A 5,123-nucleotide genomic window follows, 5' to 3' on the forward strand; every position below is an offset into this window, starting at 1 on the left:
TTTTTTTACACTTTTAAATTATTAAAAAATGTTTAAAAATAGAAAATAATTATTATATGTAATTTTTTTCTTCATTAAATTCCTTCGTTACAATATAATTTTAGTATAATTAAAGAAGAAGAAGAGCAAAATATAAAGGAAAAAAACAATTTTCGTATTGAATTTTTTTTTAATTAAAATAATTAAATATTAACAAAATTTATTTTTAAAAAATTCTACCTTATAAAAGACTGTAATAAAATTATAAAAGAATAATTTAAAAGTATATATACCTATATAAATTAAGATATTGTTTTAAAAAATATATATGTTTTATTGGTATAAATATTCAGGTTATTTAGTATACAAAATATGCTCCTATTTATAAAATCATAGGGAGAAGAATTATTTTTCTAACACCCGTAAAGTCCATATTTCGAAATTGCAACTGCAATCTCATGATGTCAAATAATGGGATTTGCTTGCTATACACGCAATACGATCGTTATTGTTGGCAAAGAATAACGGACTATCTCCACGACACTTTCATAACTTGAAAACGGATTTTGACGTTACAGAGAATAGAAATTACCGCTTGAGCAGAAAGTTATAAGAATTCGATTTATAAACCAATTATTAATTTAAATAAAACAATTAAAATCTTTTATATAAATTATTACAACGAAGATTATAATAATAAAATACATCTCGAGCCTAATAAGAACCTATAAGAATAAGTATTAATTGATATTCTGTGATGAGAAAGCGAAATAAGGGTGCAAAAGTGGACATACAGTTTTTATTACGAAGAAAAGTCTGCATAGAAAAACATAGAAAACATTCATTCTTACAAGTAATTAATTATCAATTTATTAATATTAAAATACGAAATATTGCCTTAATAAAATATTGTGAAGAATGAATTTATAATTCTTGGTTACAAAGTTCAAATTAGAATCATGAATAGACCAGTTTAGTATATTAAATCTGGGTACTAAGTGTAGAAATATGATAAGCTTAACCCGGAGGAGAGAGGAAGTATTAAAGACCCGGATTTGGTAAGCCGGGAGGCAATTTTTTTAACAGGTGCCGCATTGAGGAAACCGGCTTTACTTGACCTATTCAGATTTCTGCCTTCTTTTTTTTTTGTCTTTCCTTTAATCTTCCTTAGCTCCGGGTGGAAAGATGAGGTACAATGTGTCTGTCCGATCCTTCTCTCTTCATCTCGACCGCTACGAACAGGGATTTGAAGGAAGTAATTCTGCCTAGCATTTACGTGACATTACGTTGATGGATGCCTGAAGGCAAATGATTCTTTGTGAGGGCGTATATTGCCTCGATTCCTTGAAAAAAAATGATACTTTAAACACCATTAATATTGATGTGACTTATAACCGAGAAATGACTCCTGAAATTTTGATATACAGAGTAACCTACTACTCTTTATAGTCTGTATTTACATTAATTATAAATATTTCAATTTTTCATTCGAAAGTATACCTTCTATTTTAAGTTATTTATGAACTTCCTCCATTTCCAATACTCTAAAACTAATAAAAATACTTCCTAAATAATTCCTCATGCATTCTTGATCCTTATAAACTTACTTTTTACTTATATCTTGCTGGAGTTCTGCTGCAGTTTTGTTATTAAATTAAATATAAAATATTTAATTTTATTTTATTTCTTAATAAACTTCTTATTATTTTCAATTTTTTTTTCCAGTAAAAGAGATTTTTAAAATTTAATTTTAATAATATTTACGTCATTTTAAGATTTATTTATAAATAAATAATGATTTTATCAATTGAAAATTAATTTTATTTAATTTAATTTTGCTTATTTTTATACTTTTAATATATTTTTTATACGCGAAATTTTCGGAATTATTTAATTTATTACAGAAATGAATTTTAATTATTTGTTTCTGAATTAAATTTTCATTTTAATATATGAATTTCATACGATATTATTCTAGTAAATTATTTCCATATTTATCATTTATATCTGTTCAACTACATCTAAATCAAATTTATAAACTTAAAATTTTCTAGTATACATATGATTAACATTGTTAAATGTAAATTTATCTGATAATAATACACATATACATATATATGTAAATTGTGTAAATGTAAAAGTTAATTTTAATTAAATATTTGAGAACATTTTCACTTTAACAAACCTAATATAATAAATTTTACTTAATATTAACTCGTTTTGATACATTAAACTGGTCGATATTCACAGAAAAATATGTAGGGTGGTCCAAAAGTTCGTTAGCCGTTCTTTATGCAAGAAATTCAACAACTTATGAGTGTCAAAATGTTGTAATTCGTGTATTGAACAAGAAATTTTGATTATTTTTAATGTTTATAAGCAGTAACATAACCAGGGAGGACCTAAGGAGTTTTTTTCCCTTAAATTCGTATGAATAAAAAGTCATATAAGTACAGAAAAAATTTGAATGTGGCAAACACTTATATACACGTGTATATAAGTGTTTGCCACAGCACTAGTGGTTATACCAATAATGGTACAGGGTACAATAATACGTGTGTGATTATGTACTTGCACGTTCTAATTCGAACCTCCTCTAGTTACGCTACTGTTTGTAAATAATAAAGTATTTTATAAAGACACCAATTTACTCTTTACAGTGGTTAAATGCTTTTTGGGCCACCTGTACTTACGTTTTTTTTTTCTTTCTTTCTTAAAAGGTTAAAAATAGTATTTATTCTTTCCTTAAATTATTTCTGGAGTCGTGAATATATTTAAGTTTATTTTACATTAATATTTTCATGCGGTATTTAAAAATGGTTAATTAAATTAAACAATAATTACAGAACTATTAACCATAAAGAATAGAATTAAACTCTGTTTAAGTAGTAAACTATACACACATAAACGTTGAAATATCTAAAAAGCATGCAAGTTTAAATGCTATTTTTGTGTCTTAAAATTAGCAAATTATCAAGAGACTGTTGAAAATATTCATTTGAAAATGTTTATTATTCGTTATTCTTTATTAACTAAATTTGGAAATTTTTAAATTGTTATTCTTATTATTATTACTAAAATAATTAAAAAATTGTCCGTTTACTCATTATTTTTTTTCATATAATGAAATAATTTTGGCCATGGGCTAACATTTATACTAAATTATTTTTCAACTTCAATACAATTATGTTTTATTTATAAGCGGAAAGGGGGGGCCTCATTGCATCGACAGCTCAGGAGGCATAGCTTTGTATAGCAAGTAAACATTTTTAAATAAAATTGAATAATTTATGCATATTTATGAAACTATAACCTTATTATTTAACATAAACTTTTAACTTTATAAGTTAGGAGTCATCTTAATGTGCTTGTAAGTGTGTAATAGGCAATATTAATGTATCAATTATATTATATATATGTGTGATACATAAAACTACATAATGGGACTATAAAATATATAGTTTATAAGTGTGATGTGTAGAATTTATTGGTAATAAAATGAAAAATATATAGGTCTATATATAATTATTTCCTGATTTAAGTTTTATATATACGGTATATATATTTTTTTAGAAGTTAAAATTAAATAAATAAAGATTAACTTTGTAACATTAAACTATATTATAATAAATTTTAAGAGCCATTTTATATTTATATTAATTAAATATAACTTTAATAGACTTTCTGGTGCTGGAAGCGGCAGTTATGCAATGTCAAACATAATCTAATATTACTAATTATGTTAAAATTACTGATAATACTTAATATCTGATTAAAATAAATATAAATTTTAATGAATTTCCTCGTTAAATTTCATAATTATCGCTTTCTTTCTTTATTTTTCTTTCACAATAATTAAAAGTTAAGCACGTTTCTCAACAATTCAATAATTGCATTAAATATTTATGAAAAATTCTTATGCTTACATAATTACAAAATCATTTCTGTAATTTATTTTCTTTAATAAGTAAAGTAAATTATTTTCTAACTGAATTCTTTATTGGCTTTCAATAAGAAGATAAATCTTTCATGATGCAGGGATGCTCTATTGGTAGCTGTCATTACACAATGAAACTGTTTTTTGATCCTAATAGAATTTTACTTTGCCGATAATTGAATTTCCAATGTTTCCCAAGAATCTAATTTTGTCTTTTGCAACTAGTAAATTGCATTGACGATATACTGTAAATTATAAGAGTTCACGAAAAATAAATCGAGTTAACATAAAAACAGATAAGTATACCTTATTCTTCTTTATAAAAATTAAAAAAAATTTTTTTTTAAATTTACATAGAAAATAAACAATTAACAAACTTTTTCAGTGAAATAAAGACTCTTCCAAGCTTATAAATTCGATTTTTCTTCATTAAATATACCATTTATTTTTCACAGAAAAAATAAAAATTAAGAAAGGATTTTCTACCATAAATAAAATTATTATATAATATAAAACAGTATTATATTATCTTACATAAACTTGTTTAGGAGTATATAAACAAAAAATGCCTGGAGAATAATATGAGTGTACTGTACATGAGAGATAAAGATAATATGAGTAATGGTTCTGGTAGACATTTCTGATAAAATTGATTATATTTTAGCTATTAAAGTAGCCTTACTGATACTTATTTGATTTATTAATAAATATTTCCATTCTCCTTTACTCTTTCGATATTTGAAAGACCTCGTAACGTATAGGATGCTAATTTTTATTACAGCAGGAAAAGATATAAATTTTTAAAGGTTTGACCTCTTATAATAGCTTTTTTTTATATCATACGTGGCAATTTGACGTAACACAGGCTTCTGTTACCAGTGATTACTGATTTAAATTATCGTTTCATACAATAAATGTCAATTTATAATAGTGTTGAAAATCTTCACAGAATCATTGTTGACCTTCGCACGAAAATTCAACAAGATTGAACATCTGTTACGAATTCAGGATCTTTATCGATCCTGAATTTCGATGGTTAGAAGAACAAATTGCTTTTTTATTCTTTATTATCAATTTTTTTACAGACTTTCTTCGGCTCTTGTAAAGTTACTATTGGAAAAAGTTCGAGTTAAGTTGAATCTTAGGTGCAGAAATCATCACAAATAAACATTTATCAACGTAAAATATATATATATATTTAATACAA

The sequence above is a fragment of the Centruroides sculpturatus genome, unplaced genomic scaffold (genome assembly GCF_000671375.1).
Source record: "Centruroides sculpturatus isolate CEXI.00-Female unplaced genomic scaffold, Cexi_2.0 scaffold207, whole genome shotgun sequence".
NCBI lineage: Eukaryota > Metazoa > Arthropoda > Arachnida > Scorpiones > Buthidae > Centruroides > Centruroides sculpturatus.